General features: G+C 55.2%; 1 long non-coding RNA gene across 1 annotated transcript; it reads left to right on the top strand.

Annotated features, from left to right (window-relative positions):
* Nucleotides 1–3,024: 3,024 nt before the first annotated feature.
* LOC124509686 (uncharacterized) lies at nucleotides 3,025–22,651 on the top strand. Its single transcript, XR_006961482.1, has 3 exons — nucleotides 3,025–3,153; nucleotides 21,133–21,237; nucleotides 21,961–22,651. It is a non-coding gene; the product is annotated as an uncharacterized LOC124509686 (long non-coding RNA).
* Nucleotides 22,652–22,860: the final 209 nt, after the last annotated feature.

The raw sequence follows: 22,860 nt of genomic DNA, 5'->3' as shown, positions 1-22,860 counted from the left end.
CGTCCCTCTCCCAGGAGACCCTTTGTACACAGGAAAGTATTACTTCTCTTGCTTTGTGTCACCTGTGATTGCCCACCATCCCCACGCTCAAAGCCAGGATGGGTCGCTTGGGGCCTGGAGGAGAAAAGCCTTAGGAAGGAATGCCACCCTGCTTCGAGCTATTCCCAACTCCGGCTCCGATGCGGCGTGCGGGCCAAGTTAATGCCACTGTTTCCACAACATCACTTCCTCTGCAGCGTGAGAAAAGAGGAAGAAAACTCGCTATGTGACTCTCCTCTTCCCCCAGGGAAAGCACAAAGCTGTTGGGAACAGTAAAAGCAGCCCTGGGTAAAGGGGGGACTTGTGTCTGTGCCGTCAGGGGTTGCTGCGCCTGAGACTTCCTGCAGGGACATTCGGCAGCTTTGCAGATAAATAAATGCTCACATTCAGAATGACCAGCCTAGAACACTTTTATGAGCCTTTTCTCCTCCCCAGGCTGTACACAGATAATAAATCAAATGAGCATCCCGAACCTCCCGTTCAGCATCACTTATCACCCGTCCGCCTGCACCAGGGTAAGCAAGGCTGTTCTCGGCTACAATCCGGCCACGTGGGACTGAGGCCCGTGGTCTCTTTGGAAATCATCTGATGCTTCCAACCCGGGCTGGCCCCAGGCTGAGGTCACAGGGTCCTGCTGGTCACTCGAGAGCAGACCGTGAAAGAGGCTGCCGAAACCCCAGCCTGAGAGTCAAGGCTGGGCTGTTACTCAGAAAATAAACGTTTTCATTTCTTGGTTAATAATCCTAGGAACATGAGCCAAAGTAGACAACCGTCAGGAAGGGCGGGAGGGAAGGAGGAAGGGAGAGAGGAGGCAGGGAGGGGGAAGAGGCTATATCAATAATCAGAAACAGGGACTAGGCATTTTCCTCCTCCGTGTTCTGCCTCGTGTAGTGACTTACACCACAGACGCGTCAACAGATGCTGGAGGAATCAGATTGGAAAGGAGAGAGTTTACTTCCAGGTAACCTGAAGTGAAACTTGTCCTCATTTCAGATTGCCCAACCGGTGACACGAAAGGGACAACTGGTTAGGTTTAGAAAACGGAGAGGGAAACGGCGCCTGGGTGGCTCAGTCGGTCGAGCATCAGACTCGGGCTCGGGTCATGATCCCGCGGTTCGTGAGTTCCAGCCCCACCTTGGGCTTGCTGCTGTCGGCGAGGAGCCCACTTTGGATCCGCTTTCCCCTCCCCTCTCTCTGCCCCTCCCCCACTTGCTACCTCTCTCAAAAATAAATAAAAGTTGGGGCGCCTGGGTGGCTCAGTCGGTTAAGCATTTGACTTTGGCTGAGGTCATGGTCTCACGGTTCGTCGGTTCGAGCCCCACGTCGGGCTCTCTGCTGTCAGCAAGGAGCCCGCTTTCTGTCTCCCTCTCTCTCTGTCCCTCCTCTCTCTCTCTCAAAAATAAGCATTAAAAAAAGTGATATTTTTAAAAATAAAATAAAATAAAAGTTAAAAAAAAAGACAATGAGGAGGGAAGAATAAGAAGATGATATACAAGTCCGTTCTTTTGGATTATCTAGAGAAGTTTGGTGGGGTTTTTTTGTTTTTTGGTTTTTTGGTTTTTAGAGAGAGGCGGAGCGCAAGTGAGCCAGGGGCAGAGAAAGAATCCCAGGAGGGGCAGAGAGAAAGACAGAGAGAGAAGTGGGGTTCACCCGAAGCGGGGGTCGTGCTCACCCGATGCAGGGCTCGAGGTCACCCGATGTGGGACTCAAACTCACCAACCTTGAGATCATGACCTGAACCCAAGTTGGATGCTTAATGACGAAGCCACCCAGGTGCCTGAGACACTGCTCGTAAATGTGAAGCTTTCCATCTTTTTTTTTTTTTAACGTAATGTTTATTTATTTTTGAGAGAGAGACAGGGGTGGGGGTGGGGGTCGGGGCAGAGAGAGAGAGAGGGAGAGAGAATCCCAAGCAGGCTCCATGCTCAATGTGGAACCCAGTGCAGGCTCCCACAAACCGTGAGATCGTGACCTGACCCGAAACCGAGAGTCAGACGCTTAACCGACTGAGCCACCCAGGTGCCCCAGGAATATTTTCTGTTTTAATCGCATCCTCTTTTGGGCCCCCGGCGGGAGGGGGGACAACACAGCGCACCACCAGGCTCAGCTCTGTAAAGGGCAGATGTGGTCCCACTGACCAGCATCTCAGAGGTATATGGGTTAAGGTAGGTCGTGGAGATGTGACGTCACAGCGGATGAGGGCCGTGACTGAAGCTACCTTCGCAGGACGGTGGTGGTCCTTTTGGGTCTGTGCCCACAAGTAACCACTGAGCTGCCAGCCATACGCTTCCCCCAGCCCATCACCACCCGCCTGTGGAAGGGAAGCCCACGAGCCGTGTCTTCCCTAAAATCACTGGCCATCGGTGACCAGGTCAATCACTCATTCAGGGACCCGTTCATCCCACCAATGTTCGAGTGCCTGCTATGCACCAACCCCAATGCCTCCTGCAAAATACAGAGCCCTCCAGCGATCACTAGGTTTTGCAGACGGCTCTGTACTTTTGATTCCAAGGTGAGCACCAGAGCAGAATGTTCAACCACCCTGGACTCTGGGCCAACTGGGCTCGAATTGTCGCTAAGTCATTTAACTAGTTGGGTGACCCTGAGCTAGTTATGGAACTGACCCTTCTCTGTGCCTCGGTTTCTTGGGCTGCAAAGTTGGAGAGTTTCTGAAATTCTCAGCACAAAGCAGAAGTGGGAGCTACTATTAATTATTTAACGCACTCTCTCTCCACCCCACCCCAGCTCTGCTCGGTGCCACAGCCCACCGCTGGGTGGTATTTCCGAGGCTGGCCAGGCCCTCTGCCGCTGGGCCGTGACCCTGGAAATCGGGTCAGACACTAGTCAAGGCGGCATATGCGTAGGGTGGGGGTGGGGGTGTGTGCTTTCTTTGCGCGCGGCTGCGAGCGTTTCCCCAGGGCCTCCGGCTAGTCTAAAAACTCACTTTGGAGGAGAGGAAGGAGCGTGAAGTGGCTCTTTCGATCTGAGACACCCCCTCCTGGAGAAATCACCCCCTCCCCCCAGCCCAGCGCGGAGTGAAATCTTAGAAGCTGCCGCTGCTGGGTTTGAACGGAATGCCGGAGTCGGTGGAAGCCGGAGCTGGTCCGCCCGAAGGTCAGCGAGTTGTTTTGAGTTCTCGTACCCGGAAGAGGGGGGCAGGGAGGAGAGGACGCCAGGGCCCGAGAGACCCCGCGTCAGAGCAGAAATTGTTTGTGCTCCGGAACAGGCAGCTCAGCGGAAGCCGCGACGGGGGCGGGTCACGTGCGGCGGTGGCGGCGCAGCTGGCGGGGGAGCCAGGCTGGGACAAGGGCCCGGCCGGGCGGGGGTGGCGGTTTTCGCAGCCGAGGGTAGAACCGGCGTGCTAGGGGCGCTGAGAGCGAGCGGCGCCCCGAGCCCGGGGCGAGGGAGGCGCGCGAGTTATGGGGGGTGGCGGGGGTGCTGGTGTGGGAGCCAGGGTGCTCGGAGCTCCGCGTGGTGCGGCACAGGCGGGACGAGGAATTGCTGGGGGGTGGGGTGGGGTGGGGTGGGGGTGCGGAAACGGGCCCCCGAGGCCGGAGTGGCGATGGCGGGACCGACGCGGAGACTGCGAGGCCGTCTGCACCCCGAGAATGGAGGCGCGGCTCCTCTCGTCGCCGGCCTTGTTTTCTTCTCGCACGCAAATCCCGGAACGACCGGAACCGCCATCCCCGCCTGCGTCCCAGGGGCGCCCCGTTCCGCGTGCAGGAGGCTGCATCCCGCAAGGCGACTCCGGGCGGGGATCGGCTGAGGCCGTGGCCGGGGAGGGCTGCCGAGGTGGCTCCGCGGAGGGTGGGAGCCGGAGCCGTGGTGCACACGACACGCACGCCTCCCCCTCCCCCGGAAGAGCCGGCGAGCGAAGGCGCGGGCCGTCTCTGGGGGCTCTCTGGGGACTCCCCGGGGGTGTGCGAGCCGTGCGGCGGCCGCAGAGCGGGAGAGGGTGCTGTAGAGAAACCATCGGCCCCACCTTGCAGACAAGAGTGGCCTCGTGGCCGGGGGTGAGGAGTCTCACGCTTCCCCCAAAGCGGCGCGCGCTACTCCAGCGTGGGAGGGAAAGGACACAAACTTGGCCACCCGCCAGAGCCCTTGAAGACGCCCGACTTTGGTGTCCTCCCCCACCCGGTGGCTTGAAATGTATTCCCCGCCGCCGCCGTAGCCCACGAGGTTCAGGTCCGAGGCCTGGAGGAGTGGGGGAGTGTGGTCAGGCCCCGGACGGGAAGCCCACCTACGTTCCTCTCCGGCGCCACGCGAGGAAGGCGCGGAACAGTTGTCTCGCAAAGTTTCCCGCGTCCCCTCTCCCCACCCCACCCCCCAGTCGGGGAAGGGCGGCTTTTCCGGACGTGGGGGCGGGGGAATGGCCTCGGAACGGGGAGTGGCGCTAGCTCCTTTTCCCGAGACCCCGGCGCAGGAGAGGGGCGCGGGCCTCCAGCGTGTTCGCGTCCCCAGAGTGGTGGCGCTTGGCCCGCTGCGACGTCTGCTCGGGGTCGCGGGGCAGCGGGAGCTGGGCAGAGTCTGGGACGACGTGAGACGCCATTTGCATTCCCCCCTCCCTCCTGCAGGTTGGCGGGGGCGGGGGTGTCGCCCGCCGCGGAAGCGTATTCCTGGCAGTGACACTGATTAGATGCTGTGTCGGTACGTGCACAGAATCGGGGTGGGCCTTCACCTCTCCTGTGCGCATACACTTTCTGTTGGAAAAGTTGCAGTCCCCCCCCCCCTCCTCCCCTGCTCTCGCCGCACAGCTGCTGTCTCCAGGGCGGAATTAGGCGAGCACGTTTGCTCAGCCCGAGGGAGAGAGGATCGCGCCGGCGCGGGGAGGCCGCCGGCCCCGGGCCGCGAAAATCCAGCCCTGGCTTTGCGTCGAGCTGCAGAGTGCGGCGCTTACGCGCGCCCGGCCAGCGGAGGCCTGGTTTCCATCTGCCCCTTTTGCCTCCGTGTTAAGTTCGCCGGGGAAAACCCAATGATCCGTGCAGAGCCCCTCGGAGGAGAACCCCCCCCCCCCCAGCCCGATTCTGACCGATGGAAAAAATGACAGTATAGGTCAGAGCCGGCTGCCCGCGAGTATTAATGCGGCCGCCTCCGCTCCCGGTGCTTGGGGAGGATGGGCGCCTCGCCAGGAAACCGCCGGAGGGGGAGCCACGAGGGCCGCCTGCCCCTTCCCGGGCTAGAAAACGTGGATTCTTAGAGAGACTAGACAAATGGGGTCAGACAGCTGCGGGAACTTAGCCTATCTAAATACAGGTCGTCCATGTATCTTTCAGGCAAGATCAATTTTTTTTTTTTTTAACCGAGTACACGTTGAGTCAGTTATAAATACTACGAGAACTGGTTAATCAGTAGATGGGAATGAAAACCTCGCTTTCTGCCTGGTATTAAAACGTAGCGCAGGAGGCGCTGGGCTGAGGACGATGTCTCTTGGCACGGTTCGTGTGTGTCCTTAAGAAGGCGCGGTCCCCTTTGCACTCCACCTTGGAGGACTTTTAATATAACTCTAAAAGGGGCTTTATTTTAGTTGTTTCTATTTGGAGGTTGCTTACTCCTTGCAAACGCCTGTCTAGGATTGTTTGTACTTAGATTGCCCTGGGTTTGGGCTTTTAAAGCCCACGTTTTTCACTTGGCTTTTTCTTTTCCTGTGTACGTGCAGCTGGGTACGGGGAAGCTCCCCACCCCCGCCCCCCTCCAGCCAGACGTGTGCTGCACCACCTTCAGTCAGTCGCTTGCGCACCACGCGGCCTCGGAAGAGGGGAAATGTGAACTCTCCGGGTGGCGCTCGAGAACTGGAATTCTGACTTAGGGCTGCGGGTGTGTTCCGGGCAGCGGCTTGGGGGCCAGAGGCTGTAAAGGGGAAGCCCCGTAGGTGACCCTGAGGCTTCGGGAGCAGACCTGGAGTCAGCCGCGTCTTTGTCTTCCGCGGGGCTGGCAACCTGGCACGCAGTTCCGATAAGGATCAACCAAGAGCGAGAGCGCACCGCCAGCACATTTCAGTGATTAGGCGAATGCCTGCAGCCACGTTAGCGAAAGGCCATTTGCGTCGTCTTTGAAAAGGCAAAGGCTGTCCCACCTAATGAATTATGAGTGACCTGGGAGAGGCCAGACCCCGGAACGAGTGGCGCTGAGGCCTCCTCAGACCCTTCTCTGCCCCACCTCCTCCCCATCGCACAGGAGACCCCATTTCAGAGGAAATGGGAAGCTTCTTGAAGTTAGAAATCTGACCAAGTCTAATTACATAAATAGTGGCGCATGTATGTGTCCTTAAAATGAGGCCCACCGACAGCCCGGGAACTAGGCCTACCACATCCCAGCCCTGGACCAGTGTTAAGCTCCCGCTAAAGTACATCCCCAGAGGATGTGGCATTTGCCCAGCACCTCCAAGAACTGGTTTACAGGAGGTGGCTTTGAGCCATCAAAAAAGGGCGGCCTGGAAGAGTCTACTGGAGGTCCTCTCCACCAGTGCTGTTTAACCACGGCCTCGGGGAGAGGGTGGTGGGTAATGGTGCCTGAGCCCTGGCAGAAGCTTCCCATTAATCCAGTCTAAATGAGCCCCATTAAAGCGCACGTCCGTTCCTCCCTACATCCCAACGGCACACGCAGGCCTTTAAGGGAAAGTGTAGTCGAGACCGTTTGAGCCCATTTTGCCTTCTGGCCCTTTTTGTGTGGGCAGCACTGCCCTTTGGTACCTGCCCAAACCCCTGACTCCATATAGGCCTTTGGGGTCTTTAACCTGGCTGTTTTTCTTACCCGCGCTCTATTCAAAGGTAAGAGAGTACCAAATCATAACAACGGACACATGTATGAGAGACCGCCTTCTAGGTGTCTTATGTATTAACTCATGTTATCCCCAAGACAACCCTATGAATTAGATGCTGTTATTGGCCTCCTTCTACAGAAGGAGGTCACTGAAGGCCAGAAGTGTTAAGCAGCTGGACCAAAGCAACGCTGTTTAGGATGGGGCAGGGATTGCCCTGAGGGAGGGAGAGCCGTGTTGGTCACCAGTGTTGTGTAGTGAAGGCGAGCCCTTTGGGGGATGTTTCCAAGTGGACTGCCTGAACCCCCTACCTTCCAAAGGAAGAAGTCATGGAGAGAAACAAGAAGGCCCAACATCTGGACCTTATTTTGCAAAAGAAAGTTTTGAGGCTTCATACAGAAGCACGTTATCGTGGCTCCGCATTGGAGAAGGGGTCAGAAAAGGCAGTGCAAAGGCCCCTCGCCCCACCTTGCCGCATAGCATCCGGTGGTCACGTCCACCGGAGGTGACTGGGGGCTGGGGACAGCCGATTGCGGAGGAACTCCTTATCACCAAGTGTCAGTGGTCCCGGGAGGCGGAGCTAAACGGACGCTTGTGGGGGCGGCTGGGTCACACGGGTCCCTGGGCTGCGGGTGCATCCCTGGGCTCCTCCCGCAGAACTGGACGGATGTCGTAGCCTCCCCTCCTCTTGAGCCGCCAGTCCCGGGCACGGAGCTCCATGGCTGGGGGTTTGGAGAGGTCAGCTTGTCAGTCCCGGTGGGGATGGCTGGTTCTGGGTTGTTCACACTCACCCTGCCTCTCGTAAACTCTGGACCCCCTTTCCGGGCGAGAGCGCGCGCGCGCGGGATCCAAGCGCACAGCCGGCCCCCCAGGCCTCTGCCTTCCCTTCCTCCTCCCAGCTAGGGCGCGTCAGAAGCCCTTGGCGGTTGTGTGCTGCCCCGGGTGTGGAATCAGGGTGGAGGGGGGCCGAGCTGCCCTCCACTTCCCCAGCGTCAGTGTGCACGCTGCACGCCTGGGGCCCGAGGTGGTCAGGCCTGTGCATCTCCCCTCTACCCCACCCCCTCCCGGCAAGTGGCAGAGGCTGGCCTGGGACCTGTGCGCTATGTTTCCTGATGGGTCGGGGCTCAAAGGGGAGGTCCAGGCAGTGGGGTGGGCGCATGGATGAGGATGGTGATAAATCTTCTCTCCGGCGAAGGCTGGCTCGGCCGGCCCCCGGCCACGGCTAGTAGGAGTGTACCCCGCAGGTCTCGCATCGGCCATTGGCCACAGCTTGACGCCTTTGAGTGCCCGGGGCCGGAGTGGGGGGTGTGGGGGTTGGTTCGTGGTCTGATCCGGCGCTGGGCGATCAGCTCCCCACCTCCTCGAGCCTTTAATTTTAACACGCGGGGTCTTACGACCCGCTGCCCTGGCCACTGAGGGGGCCCGCAGAGGGGCAGACCGGCCGCCCTGGCCGCACTTGCGGGCGTTGAGAGAGCCTGGGCCGGCCGCCGAGCCAAGGGAGGGAGCGCAGCAGCCCGCGCGCCTCGAGGCAGAACACACGCCTTTCCCGGAACCTTGAAACCCAGGGGAGCCGCTGCCATCTTCGCGTGACGAGCAGCGAGACGCCGGTGATTAAGTGTTTCTTTCCGGCTCCCTCCCCGGGTTGCGGCTCTGCTCCTTTCCACAGGGCTGGGAGAATAAAACCTGGGGAAAAAACACAACTGCGCTCTCCGCTCGCACTCCACGTTCCTGCTGATCTCCCAGGGTGCGTCTACCCGAGGCGCCTCGGGCTCCCTACACCTGGCCTCGCCAAGGATCGAGGTCCTGGGCCACATGCCTCAGTTTCCACCGGCCTCGGCCCAAGTCGGAGAGCTTAATGGGGAGGGGGCCCACATTACCAAAGTCACGCGACCCTCCCCCTCCGCGTCTCTCTCCTCCCATGGGGATTAAACCTTAACACAGGAATCCCCCACCTACACCAGGGACTAATCCTGCCGCCCCTCCTGGGATTAACTCGGCTCACAGGTCCATAAAACACTTCCGGCGCGGCCAGAGGGTCTGTCTGCAGAAACACTTTAAAATTGTCCTCCCGGGTCTGCAGTCGAAATTGACTCGGTGGAGGCAAGTGAGTAAACAGGAGGCTGTAAGAGCTGAGATCCCTGCGGTTTGCAGGCTGTGGAGGAGCTGCCCCAAATGTGGGCGGTGGGGGCTGCCTCAGCCCCCCCCCCCACCGCCGAGGGTGGCCCAGGACCCCAGTAGATACATCTCACAAAAGGATGCAACGTTTACTAACTGACACTAATCTGGAGGAGGGTGGATGCCGGCAGGGGCAGGTGGGTGTCAACTGGGTTCTGGGTTCAGTGAGGACGACTAGATTCCTAAAATTTATGGGGAGGAGGGGCTCAGTGTCCTTGGCTGGAAAATGGGAACAATAACAGTTCCCCTGCCCTGCTCAGGTGGGCTTCTGAGGACCAAATTGTCACAGCACTTTGTGAAAGGGGCTTGACCCCTCCACTTCACGGGCGATCAATGTTCAGCCTCTCTTGCCCTAGAAAACACAGCGATTTTGACCATTAGAAAACAAAACAAAGTAAAATTCAGCCCTTCCTCAAATCCATGCAGGAATGTGCAAGATAAAGGGAACCCAAAGGCAACTTAAGGCGTTGAACCTCGTTTTCTTTTACGTCACTTCAACTTAAGCTTCTAAAGTGGTGGGAGAATCCTTTGGAATGTCCTAAGGAAAATCTCCGTCAAAAATTGAGGGGTTCAACGGAAAGAAAAGGGACCTTCAGATGAGCTCCAAGCGCACTGTAAGGAGAAGAAACCCGGATGAAGAATATAAATTCGAAGTAGCTTTCTAGCCACTTCAGTTAGTCCGGAGAGCAGATGCCATAGACAGCCACCCCACTCCCTCAGGACCCCGGAAGTAGGCCCTGACTCTGGCTGGGTCAGCTAAGTATGAGGTGACGTTGACGTTCAGGGTGGGGACAGTGAAGAAGGACAAGAACATGCTTAAAATGAACATCAGAAGACCTAGGCCTGCCCCCCCCCCACGTCCTGAAAGCCCAGAGCTGCTAAAACTGTGTATGGGAGGGGCTCCCCCTGACCTCCTTCCCCACAGATGGACTCACGCAGCGTGACCGGCCCCAGGTGGCGCCCAGGCACGCTGGGGACAGAGGCCCAGGCTGCGCATTCACCCAGCCTAGCAGATTGCAGGCGGGGGCCTCTGGCTGGACCGCCCACCGACCTTCGTCTCCACTCCGTGGCCCTGAGGCCTCGGGGCAGGGTCAGCTCGCCTCCACCCCACTGCCCCTTGTGCCGCGCCCTCCCCTCCCTGGCACCCAGCCCGGATCCCGAGGCCTCCTCCGCCCCGTAGTCCCCGCTCTTCCCCCTCGTGATTCATTTAGCAGCGGTGCAGAAAGCCTGTTTACCTCTGCAGCCCAGGGCGACTCGATCTGCCGTAAAAAGCCCTAACGCCAGCGCCGACCAGTAGGGGGGGATTGTCCTATAGATTATTTCTCCTCCTGTTTTTTTTTTTTTTTTTTTTTTTTAATGAGAAGGCTCGGTTGGAGAGGGGGTGGGGTGGCGTGTTGCTGCTGTTTTTTAAAACACCGTATTTGAAAGAGAAACAAAAGCCGCACAAAAGCCGTTTAGGAGGTACCAAGGCTGTTTTTGCATATAAAAAGTGCAGCGAATACCAAGGGGCCCCCAGCAGTGATAAACTAAATGGTTGGCCGATTCCGACAATTAGCAGTTAATCTGTTATCTGCGATCTGCAAACAAGTTTTGAGGCTCGAAGGACACCGAATTCCTGTTCCAGTCCGCAGCACGGTTCGTCCTCGGATCTGGTGGGCACCTCCGATGCTCTCGGTTCCTCTGACTGTGAAGCCAGCTTCCGCAAACATATGTTTCTGGGGTTGGAGCACAGACTTGAGCCACAGAAAATTCACTTCGGCAGCCGAGGAGCCTCCGCCTGCATCTCCCCTCGGGCCTGAACTTGTCTGTTTGGTTACGTTTTCTCCAGATCGGTTTTTACCCTCCCCCCCCCCCCCCAGTTTCGCAGACCTCCTAATTTTGCACGTAGTAGGCCTCCAGCGAATGTGGCATGCGTGCCAGCAACTAAAATGAGGCTCTCGGCCTGGAAGGCAGCGTGGTGCGCGGCCTCGCCTTCGGAACCCCATTACGGTGCCCAGAGCCCCCTGGTCGCCGCAGCCTGTGCGCAGCTTCGCCCTGCGCGGGCCGGGGCGGGCGGGGGAGGCCGGGAGGCACGAAGCGCCTGGAGCCTGCACGATGATAAATATTGCGCAGACAGCCCATAAATAATTTGCATTATGTTCAGCTGACAACGCAGGGCGATTAATTTTAATAGCTACATATTTGCCTGGGCTGCTGCTTTCGTAGGCCCGGTAATGAAAGGCGAGAGGCCGCCCTGGCTCCGTGCTCGCGGTCTCAGAAGGCAGCCGGGAGGTGCGGGAGGGCCCGACGCGGCGTCTCCTCCACGCAGTCCCCCGGGAAGCCCTAGCCCCAGGGCCCCCCCTCCCGCCCTCCACCCCGGGTAGGGATGGGGTGCGAGCGCCCGCCCGACCACCCCGGGACCCGAGCAACAGGAGCCACCATAATGACACTGCACATTTGCCTGTATGGGGAGAGCCACTTGTGGACCAGGAGACCCTCCCCGAGGCGATGCACCCCACCCGGACCAAGTCCGAACGAAGTGAACTCCGGAGGGGATTTCACGTGTTCCAATTTGGTGGCGGTGGGGGGTTGCTGGCGTTGGCCACCGCCAATTCGCCGGTGGGCCCCAGGGCGGCAGAGACTTTTCCGCCCTCCGGACCCGGACAAGGGACAGAACAAAGCCCGGCTGCCCACGCGTCCTCTCCGCGCGCGTCCTCAGTCCTGCCGTCCCGCGCCCCGCGGGAGGCCCCCCCCTAAAATGTTTCCCGAGCTCCTCGATTAAAAGGATCGCATACATAAAGGACGGAAGAAAGGGTTTGGTGGAGCTCTTAAAAAGAGGGGGCGGGGAGGGGAGCGCAGGGAGGAAGGACACAGCGCAGCGGCCGCCGCGGTCCCGTGGTGGCCGGGTGCGCGCGTGTGCGTGTCTGTGTGTGCGTTCCGATGACAAAGCCCCGCCGCCGCCAGCAAGCTCCTGGCTGCCTGAGCATTGGTGGGGGAGGGGAGGGGGAGGAGAAGAGCCAGCGCTCGCGTAGGTAGCGGGGAATCGAAGCTTCCCTAGAGAAAGAGTTCATTCATGAGCTGGAGGAGGCCTCCTGGCCGGGCCAGGTGGAGCCTCCTGAAGCCAACACCTGTGTATTTCCCCTTTTGGAAAGCGGGGGGGGGGTGGGGTGAGCGCATCGATCATTACCATATTTTAATTGCCTTTTGCAAAGGTCATCTCTAATTATGGGTTGCGAGGAGGGTTGGCCAGAGGTCTGTAGCCCTTTATTATCTGTGTGTGTGCGTGCGTGTGTGTATGTGTGTGTGTGTCGCCACTGAGACAATGCATCCAGCTCTTCTCGAAATGCCAATCCGAGGGTGTCCGTGCGCGCCTGCGAAGCGGTCACGACGTGCTGAATCCACGCAGACAGACCAGGCTGCGTGCACAATAAAAGCCGAGCAGGCGGCGAAGGGCCGTGCAGACCCACGGTTTTTCTTTTTAGAAACGGCGGTGCGAAGAGACTTGACAATAATAACACGCAGCAGGATTGAATCAGGGTGGGAATAAGAAAATGCATTTTCGTTTCGAGAACCGCGGACTGTGTTTAACCCATCCGATCCCCCAAGAGCTTTTTGTTCCCGCGTGGAGTCCCGCGCAGGGACAGGTGCTGGGCACTGAGCAGCTCGGGACTGCCTGATGACGTTCTGGGACAGCCACTTTGTTTTAATATTAATCTCTTTCTTTACTCCAGCATGTTGTCAGTTACAGTGCGGTGGAATCCTGAATGATGCCTGTTTGATGGGAAATGATAACCGGCCAGTTGAAAAGGAGAAAGAAAACGTTGAGGGTTTTGTTTTTTTTTTAACTTTTAAAAGTCTGCGTTTCCTTAATTTTCGTCACTTGCGCAAACCCTTGAGGCAGAAGTCTATTTTAACTTCGTCAGAAGGAGAAGAGCAGTCCAGAAGGTTGTTGGGTGGTCAGGGGGTTCTTGGGAGGATATTTTAGAGATGAGGTGTTGGTGATCAGCAAAGAGCTATTTGTTGGTCAGGAGTGGGCAGCGGCCACTATGAACTTGACTTTCTCAAAGGATCCTGGCACCTCTGACCCACCATGCTGTTTTCTGGGGGGGAGTCCTGCCTGGCAGAGCCAGGGGCTGGGGTCAGGAGTCTTAGTAGAGAATTGGGGAGTTTCGTACTGGCTCTGCTTCCTGCCTGCTAACCCTCCCCACCCCCCCCCACCCCCTCCCCACACACACCTGGCCTCCTGGCTCTGCCCGGAGGAAGGCAGAGCCAGATGACTGGTCCAACCCCCGAGAGACTGCCTGGCTTTCTCCTCCCCTGTAATCAAAACCAGATGCACTTAAGCGCCTTTCATCAGAGGAAGCCCAAAGCCCTTTAACAGGCTTCCATAAAAGCCTTACTAGGGCCTACCAGCCTGCTCAGTGTCTGGGCCCCTGTGCCCATTTTCCAGCTGAGGAAGTCTGGGACTGCAGTCAGGGTCTAGGAAGGGTACCAGGATTCCTGCCAGGTGTGTGGGTGCAGACTCCTTTGACGGGAGAAAACAGACATGGGAGGGAAGCCAGCAGCTAATGCCCTAGGAAGGACAAGAAGAGTGGCCTATCAGGATATTCAGACGGACCCCATGGTACTTAGACCATCTCGCCTTCAGCCCCCTTATCCCACTGTGTTGCCGTGTTTCTGCCTCCCCCACTAGACTACAAACTCCCCAAGGGCAGAGACTCTTTTATTGATCTTTGCAAGCCCACCTCAGGGCCTGGCACAAAACACATGATCAAAATGTTTGGGACATTAAAAATATATAAATAAATTTAAGGGGCGCCCGGGTGGCTCCGTGGGTTGTGTCCGACTTCGGCTCAGGTCATGATCTCGTGGTCCGCGAGTGCGAGCCCCGCGTCAGGCTCTGTGCTGACAGCTCGGAGCCTGGAGCCTGCTTCAGATTCTGTCTCCCTCACTCTCTGCCTCTCCCCTGCTCTCTGTCTCTCTCTCTCAAAAATAAACATTTAAAAAATGTTTTTAAATGGGGCGCCTGGGAGGCTCAGTTGGTTAAGTGTCCAACTTCGGTTGAGGTCATGATCTCACGGTTCATGATTTCGAGCCCCGAGTCAGGCTCTGTGCGGACAGCTCGGAGCCTGGAGCCTGCTTCCGATTCTGTGTCTCCCTCTCTCTGCCCCTCCCCCACTTGTGCTCTGTGTCTCTCCATCTCTCAAAAAATATATAATAAAAAAACCCAACATTAAAAAAAAATGTTTGGGAGGTTGGGATGCCTGGCTGGCTCAGTCGGTAAAGCATGTGACCCTTGATCCTGAGTTCCAGCCCGTGTTGTTGGATGTAGAATTTACTTTAAAAAATGTTTGGGAGGGGCGCCTGGGTGGCTCAGTCGGTGAAGCATCCGACTTCAACTCAGGTCACGATCTCGCGGTCCGTGAGTTCGAGCCCCGCGTCGGGCTCTGGGCTGATGGCTCAGAGCCTGGAGCCTGCTTCCAATTCTGTGTCTCCCTCTCTCTGCCCCTCCCCCGTTCATGCTCTGTCTCTCTCTGTCTCAAAAATAAATAAACGTTAAAAAAAAATAAGAAATGTTTGGGAGATCACAGGTGTGATGGAAACCTTTGGAGCAAGACACATGTGGGCTTACGATGGGACCCTCTGCCCCCCCCCCCACACACACACACAGTGCTTGTATAACCTATCTGAGCCTCGGTCTCCTTATCTGTGAAATCTGTTTGAAAATGCCTCCATCACAAGATTGGGGAAAGATTAGATGATATAATTGCATGGAAAACACCGGCAAGGTAATAAGATTTTAATAAATGTTGTGCCCTTGTTCTTGAAGGCGTGAGGGAGTTTGGGCTGGTATGATTTGAAGTGTAGGCACGAAGGTTGGTGCCAGGCCCTAGCCGGACACAGGTTTCGCTGGGCTGGGATTTGGGTCAGAAGACAGAATTGGTTCTAACAATGTGTGTGCCAGCGGCCCTGTGAATTGGAGCCAGGGACCCCACAGTCCAGCAAGGGCGGGCAGCCCCCGTGTGAGCGCTGGACTCGGGTTCTGGGGAAGGGGCAGGTCCCAGGCCCGTGGGCTCTCCTGAGCAGGGCTGACTTGTGACTGAGCCCTGGCTGTGCTCCGAGGGTCAGGCCTCCCCAAGATGAGTGAGCGGCTGATAATCCCAGTCGGTGCTGGCTTTCTGTGGTCGGGGGAACTGTCCCTTCCGCCTGACCTCTGCGCCTGTTCCCTGGTTGCTTTGCTTGTTGGGGGGAGGGTGGGGGGGAGGTGGGGGGGTGCCACCGGGAATCCCCATATTCCCCGCTGCAGTTCTCCGCTTTCTACATGGTCGCAACCCCTCCCCAGGACTCATCCTCTGAGCTCAGCACTTCCCCAGGAGGGCAGGCTATGAATTAGGGTCTGTGGGCCGCCCGCCGGGCAGCAGGGGCTAGTGAAGGAGGAGGTGCCCAGGGACAGGCCAAAGGGCACTGAATCCCTGGGTGATTCTGTGGCCGTACGGCCTAGCCAGTGTGACAGAATGAGAGTTGGAGACAGAATGAAAGATGTGGAGTTGTGGGGGAAGAAACTGACGCTGACCTCCCTTCCATATTCCATCCCTCCCCATCCCTGATGGGAGAACCTTCGAGAACAGGCGAGAAGAATGTGGGGAGAGAAGAGAATCGATGGGAGAGCAAAGCTAGCCGGGTGGAGGTGCTTGGTCCCTGTCTCCTGCCCGGTGAACTGACTCCCTTGTGCAGCCAGTGTAAGTCCGGCGGGGACAACGAGTAGGGTTCTTTCAGCCACGTCCTTCGGGAAGTGTGAGATCAGATCTGAGAAACAGATGGACCACTGTCCTATAGGGTTTCCATGAAGAACAAGAGGTTACTTAGGTCATAGAAGGTGGAGGATTTGGGTCATGATCAAAAATGTCCCGCCTTCTATGCTTCTATTTTTTTTTTAATGTTTATTTATTTATTTTGAGAGAGAGAGAGAGAGAGAGAGTGCAAGCAAGGGAGGGGCAGAGAGAGGGGGAGAGAGAGAGAGGGAGAGAGAATCCCAAGCAGGTTCTGCACAGCCAGGGCAGAGCCTGACTCAGGGCTCGAACTCACGAAGCGTGCGGTCATGACCTCCCCTCCACGCTTCCACGCCTAATCCAGCTCACCGCCTTCCATGGCTTTCACAACATGTTATAAAACTGGTTTCCCCTACTTACTATCACAAAAATAAGGGTCATCGCCGTGTCAGCTGCAAGGGAGCTCACTCAGAAGCAACTGAATTCTGCTCGTGGATTCTGTGGGTTCAGAATTGGGTGGAGAGACTCCACAGCAGGGAGCTAGAATCGCCTGGAGGCAGCTGCCCCCCGCCCCCGCATGTCTGGCTGCTGGGTGGGACCTCAGCTGTGTCCCACAGCACAAACAGGGGGCTCTCCGTGTGGCCTGGGCTCCCACATAGCACGGCGGCTCATGAACTTGAGGTTACATAGCGGCAGCTCAGGGCCCCAAGACCAAACTGTATCACCTTTGGGGGGAGGGTGGGGGGGGAGGTGGGGGGGTGCCACCGGGAATCCCCATATTCCCCGCTGCAGTTCTCCGCAATGGGATGAAAACTGTATCACCTTTTCTGACCCATCCTCAGAAGTCACGTGGCATCATTTCACCTGTTATTTGACTGGTTACGGCAAGCCCCAAGCCCGTTCGTTCAGATTCAAGGGAAAAGGACTTAGACTCTACCTCTGTTGGGAGGAGTGTGAAAGAACTTATGGCCAGGTTGGGGCTGGGGGGCAGGGTGTGGAGCCATGCCAGGCTTAGCTCTAAACAGAATAGTCTATGTTATAATAGGAACCAGTACTCTCAAGAGGCCGCGGACGTTATACAGGGGGTGGGGGAGGCAGTTAAAATTAGGCCAGGGTAAAAAAAAAATAGATCCATAAAGCAAATATGGGGTTTATGAAAAATAGACATTATCGAAGGACAGCTCTCTCTGTTGAGCTCGTCAAGGATGGGAAGGACCGAGGAAGAATTGTGTGTTGGGATCAGATGGGTTCTAGACCCTTCGGCATTGAAAGGGAAAGCGGGTAGGGGACAGGACTAGCAATCTGGCTGCCCCCAGCCTTTGCCCTCCATCTGTGGGGGGGATCTGTGCCGGCCCTTCATTGCTTCAGACAACATCATTTTTACCATTTGCTTACAAGTCCCCCCCACCCTTCTTTTTCCCCAACACACCGGTATCTTTATGTTGGTACAAAGCTGGAAATGTGGTCTATGCGCTTCCTAAAGTAGGTGCGGAAAAAATAATATATTAGTCTGATAATAAATTACTCTAATACTTAATGTGTGTCCCCTACCCTCAGGTGTGGTTTTAAATATCCAGCATGGAGAACACTGTGACTGAAAGGGGCTGCGTACATCTCTAGGGCCCCAGGTTCCCATTATCTTTGTCTCTAACCCCTGAATGGAGAGTTTGACTTCTAATTTCATGCTAGGGGTTTCACAGGCAACATAATTGTATTTGCCTCTGCCTTTGATCTGCTATTTGATCCGCTATTTCATTGTGGCTCAACTAGGAGACAGAGATAGAAACGCGGTGGAAAAACATGGTTTTGTTTTGCTTTGGAATTGGCAGTTATTATTTTCTCTGGCTGTCTTAACGTGCCACACCTTCCCTAAATCTGAAATCCAATCATTTTCCCGTTTTTGAAAATCCAAAAGGCATGTGCACCCTCTGGCCTGCTTTCCTTTTTGCTCATGAAGACTTAATTTTCAGCCAGGCTTTGGGGCCGGAGGCTCACGTTTTAGATCCCAATGAAAAAAACGAAGTCCCCGGGTGAGTGGAGAAGTCCTGGGTGAACTTCGACCTACCTGCCCCTTTCCTGACCTCACCTCCACCGTCCAGGATGTTCCAGGATGTACCAGGATGTACCTGGCTTACTCCAGCCTCCCTTCAGGTGATTTCAGTCTGTGGGGCTGGCTACTTCTCTTTTGGAAACCAAAGAAACCCAGATGCAGCGGGAGCCTTGTAGGTCGGAACCAAGCAGCATTCAGGGAGGCCCCCGAAATAAACTGGCTTCTCAGGCAGGGCCGCCGCATCCGTTTGTGAGGTTCGTGTATTGCACAAAGGTTCCCCGGCCAAGACAGGGAGTGAGGGCTGGAATTCAGGCCCAGGGCTCCTCACTCACTCCCGTTCTTACAGTCACCAACTGGGCCAGTGGCAGTCTTCCTCAGGGCAGAGGAGAAACAGATTCTCTCTCTGATCAAGAAGAAAAGGGATGGTGACAAAGGGCAGGACAGGGGTCAAAAGGGCATCTTGGGAGCAGAGCGGGACAGCCGAAGGCTGCAGACCAAGCCAGTGTTGACCCAGCAGGTTGGAGCACTAGGGCCCATTTACTCTTTGCTTTGTCACCTCTCATCTGCAGGGTCCAGTGTTCATAAATCACTGGGTCTCTCCTAGGTTTTGTTTGGAGATAAAGAAAGAAAAAAAAAAAAGACAGGGGTGTCACTCTATCTATGTCTTGTTTAGCAGGCAAGGTGGGATTATTTTGGAGGGGGCGTGTTTTCTTTGGTTTTGAATGTGAAGACTTTAAGGGATGTTAACTGCAGGCCTTTATGTACTGGGTGTAGGCGTTTGAGTGTAAGACCCTAACAGGTGGTGCAATAGAATTTGACATCCTAACAAGTTACCTGTGAAAGGAAATTCACACTAATGTGTAATGGATGAGGATCATTTACATTTAAAAGTGGAAGAACGGATGCCTGGCTGGCTCAGTGGGTAGAGCATAGGACTCTTGATCTTGGGGTCATGAGTTGGAGCCTCCACATGGGGTGGAGAGATTATTTAAGAATAAGAAAAAATAAAAATATATAAAGTAAATGAAAGTGGAAGATCAGGGTGCCTGGCTGGCTGACTTAGTGGAGCTTACAACTCTTGATTTCAGGGTCACGAGTTTGAGCCCCATGTTGCGCATAGAGCCTACTTAAAAAAAAAAAAAAAGTGGAAGATCATCCCAATAAAGCAATTAAACAACTCCAGAGAGGGTTTTTTTTTTTTTTTTTTTTTTCCTGGTGTCAGCAATAGGCTGGTAGGGAAAGCCTTTGGAAGCCTTCTAAATTAGCCCTGTAAAGTCTACTCCTGTTCATTTCCATCAATACTTGGAAAGGTATTTTCACAGGAAGGCCATAAATGGCGTCTCTCTTGACAAGGACAAATTTAGAGGATTTGCTCTTCCTTTTTAACCAGGAATGTATAGTCTGGGAGCCCCAAAACCATTCACCTCCCTCCCCGTTTCCTTCCACACTTTGGGTAATTTGAATTGGGTGTGTTGAAGGAAGATAGTTTCAAAGGACATTGGTTACATCATTGTGACTGAGTCGTTCTCAGAGTTTTATGCTTCCAAGAATGTGTGTTTTTAAATTTTTTTTAATTGTAGTTTTTCACAAAGGAATATTTGCCCAATGAAGCGAAATAGTATATAAAGTCTTGGTACAAAACGTTCTGCAGACCCCTCCCTTGTTCTGCTTGTTTCTTCTGGTAGATACCACCATATTTCTAAAAACAAAAATTTTTAATGTTCATTTATTTTTGAGAGAGACAGAGTGTCAGCAGGGGAGGGGCAGACAGAGAAAGAGATAGAGAGACACACAGAATCTGAAGCAGGCTCCAGGCTCTGAGCCATCAGCACAGAACCTTCAGCTCAGAGCCCGGTTATGGGCTAAAACTCACAAACCATTTAGATCATGACCTGAGCCAAAGTCGGACCCTTTACCGACTGAGCCACCCAGGCGCCCAGATACCACGATATTTCTAATACACAGATGTGGCCTTCTCTTGAATAATCCATGGTAATTATCATCTGTCGACCTCCTAGTATGGTAGAAGAGGATTTTAATTTTTTTAAACGTTTATTTATTTTTGAGGAAGAGAAAAGAGAGAGCACAAGCAGGGGAGGGGCAGAGAGAGAGGGAGACAGGATCCGAAGGCGGCTCTGTGCTGACAGCAGAGAGCTTGATGCAGGGCTTGAACTCAAGAACCATGAGATCATTACCTGAGGAGTCAGGCACTTTTTTTTTTTTAGAAGTCAGACACTTAACTGACTGAGCCACCCAGGTGTCCCATGATTTTAATTCTTTTAATGTTTATTTATTTATTTATTTATTTATTTATTTATTGGGGGGGGAGGGGCAGAGAGAGAGGGAGAAAAAGAATCCCAAGGAGGCTCCGAGTTGTCAGTGCAGAGCCCGAGGCTGGGCTCAAACCCCCAAACCATGAGATCAGCCAAAGTCAGACACTTGACCGACAGAGCCACCCAGGTACCCCTGGTAGAGGAGGGTTTTAGTCCTCTGTATCATACTTTAGCTCTCCCACTCTTACGATAGAGCTATATCATAATTTCTTATTAAATTCATATGCAGTGTTTACTTTATGACCACATATATATTGTTTATTGCCCAGACAAATGAACTTCAGTGATTGCTTTTCCTTTCTTGTCCGCTTTTTTTTTCCTGGGGTTAATAATTGCCTCACTTTTTAATTTGCTTAATTTTCTTCGACCTATGACTAATTTTCCCACACTCCCCAACTTCTGTACAAATCATCTTGGGACAGTTTTCTGCACGTTCACCTCCTGGAGACCATCTGCACATAAATAGGGTGATCTTTTTTGTTCTGTGTGTTTTCTTTTAATTCCCATTATCTGTAAGCCTGAAACCTTTCTACAAGTTTCTAATCCTCCATTTAGTTTTATTTTTAAAACCTTTGGGTTTTGATAGAAAATTGCATCATCTCTACCACCCGGCTAATGTCAGGAGCTGATAAATGAATCCGAAGTTTCTGATTCTTGGTATTCTGCTTAGTTTAAATAAACTTTCACCATTTTTCCTAAACATCAACCTTTCAGAAGTGATGACTGTTATTCCCTGGAACCCTGGAACTATCCAGTGTTAGTAAATTTTTATCCTTTCCTCTCCTCCCCTCCCAGAACTGGATTCTGTATTTTTAGGAGTAAAAGTTATTTTTAAAATCATTAATTGGCCCTTCCCCAGGCCATTTACTGCAGGATTCATGCCCTTTGTTTACATTCATTTCACGTTGCCTTTTATTTGTGTTTAGTTAGTCATTTACAAGTCTGCCTTCCCACCTAGATTGTAAATCACTTGAGGGCCAGGGGATGCCTTTTTAAAAAATTCACTTTTGTACTTTTGCATTCCCCTAGGACCTAACACAGTGCCTTGCCCTTAGCAAGCCCTCCATAAACGCATGCCAAAAAAGTGGACAAATAGAGTGGCAGTCTTCTCCAATCAAGATCCCTTAAAGAGAGGTAACTTTCCAATCTTCTCTTGCCCCGAGAGCGACTGAGAAATCTCTTGAACGGTGGGGATCGCGCCGCAGGCCTCGCCCCCGCCCGGCCCCGCCCCGCCCGGGGAGCTGCCACCGCACGCTGCGGTCGGGGACAGCAGCCCAAGTTCGGCGGGAGAGGTGACAACGTGTTGACCGTTGCCGGAGTCCGGGAACCAGAGGTCGTTTCTCGGGATTAAAATCCGCTCCGGCGGCGCGGCGAGGGGCGACTCCAGACTGCGCCTTAAGCAGGGGCGGCCGCCCGGGGCCGGGGGTCGGCCGTGTCCCGCCGCGCGGAGGGGGCTCCGGAGGGAGCGGGCGCGGCGCCCCGCGCGCCACCCCCCACCACCCCCGGCTGCCCGGGAACGCCCGCGCGGCCGCCTCCGCCGGGCCTGCGGCTCTGCAGTCCCACCGCCGGGGGCAGCGCCGCCCGCGCCGCCCGGGCTAAGATGGCGGCCAGCGAGCAGCCTCGCGGGCCGCCGGCGCCGGGGGTGGCGGGGGAGGCGGGCGGCGCCCCCCACCCCACCACGGGAGTCCGTGCGGGCGGCTGTGTCCCCCCCCCGGGGCGGGCGGGGGGGAGGCCGCTCCTCCGTGGCCCGCTGGGACCCCCGAGGACCCGGTCCTGCGACTTCCCCAGACAGGCACCCTGCCAGGCGCTCTACCTGGACGGGCCCTAAAGGGATATTTTGTCACCCAACTCCCCCAGGCTCCGGTTCCGAGGAGGTAGGGCTAGGCCCTGGCCGAAATAAGGACCGTGAGGATGGCTGTTGGAGTAGACGTGGTGGGCAGAGGACCGGCAGGTACCAGTAGGTGCAGGCCTCACCGTCCCCCCTGCCCCCCGCCAGAAGACAGTCCCACCCCCCCCACCCCGCCACTCCTGCCTTGGCAGATCGTCCTGTAAGCCTTGGAACACCTTTGGGGCACGATGACGGAACGCCAGTGACCGCAGGTAGGGGCTCGTGCCCGGGGAAGACACAAGGCCCAGAGCTCTTGAAATCAGAATTCTCTTGGAAAATCTGGTACATCCGGTTATGAGATCCGTAATGGTACCTAGTAAAAGACTACAAAACGTGTACCGCTCATCACATGGGCTCTGACATCGGTATGCGCACAGCGTAGGCTGCCTTCTTCCTAGGACACTCCAAAACCTGAGGTCCAATTTACCAGAAATGGCATTGATGAATGCGGTGCATTCTGAGTGATCTCGCCTCCGGCTCAGGTTGGGAGGTCACAAGGGCTCCCCTAGGGAGCAGCCGATGCAGGTAGAATCACAAATGGTGGCAACAGAGATGTACCTGGAAAAGCTAGCCCTTGTCCTTTGTAAACTTCACGGCTGGCCCCTCCCACCGGTTCAAGGTTCCATCCAAAGTTTGCATGTTGCTTATCAGCTCAGCGTGAGAGGCTGAATGAGAACTTTTTTGGTTTTGTTTTGGTGAAATAAACTCTTTCTGCGTAACATTTGCACAGGCTTGTTATTCTTCTGGAGAACACTTCCTCCACCCGCCTCAGCAACAACCACACCAGCCTTTCCTTCCTTCTGCGGCCCCTCTTTTAATTACCTCTCTTGCCCCAGTTTAGGCAGCTCCCTGCGCTTTGTTCAAGTACA

The sequence above is a fragment of the Lynx rufus genome, unplaced genomic scaffold (assembly GCF_022079265.1).
Source record: "Lynx rufus isolate CCGP_SWC_20201006 ecotype Redwood Valley unplaced genomic scaffold, mLynRuf1.p SCAF_14, whole genome shotgun sequence".
NCBI lineage: Eukaryota > Metazoa > Chordata > Mammalia > Carnivora > Felidae > Lynx > Lynx rufus.
The sequence above is the reverse complement of the archived record's forward strand: the minus strand, read 5'-3'. Positions and strand labels throughout refer to the sequence as shown.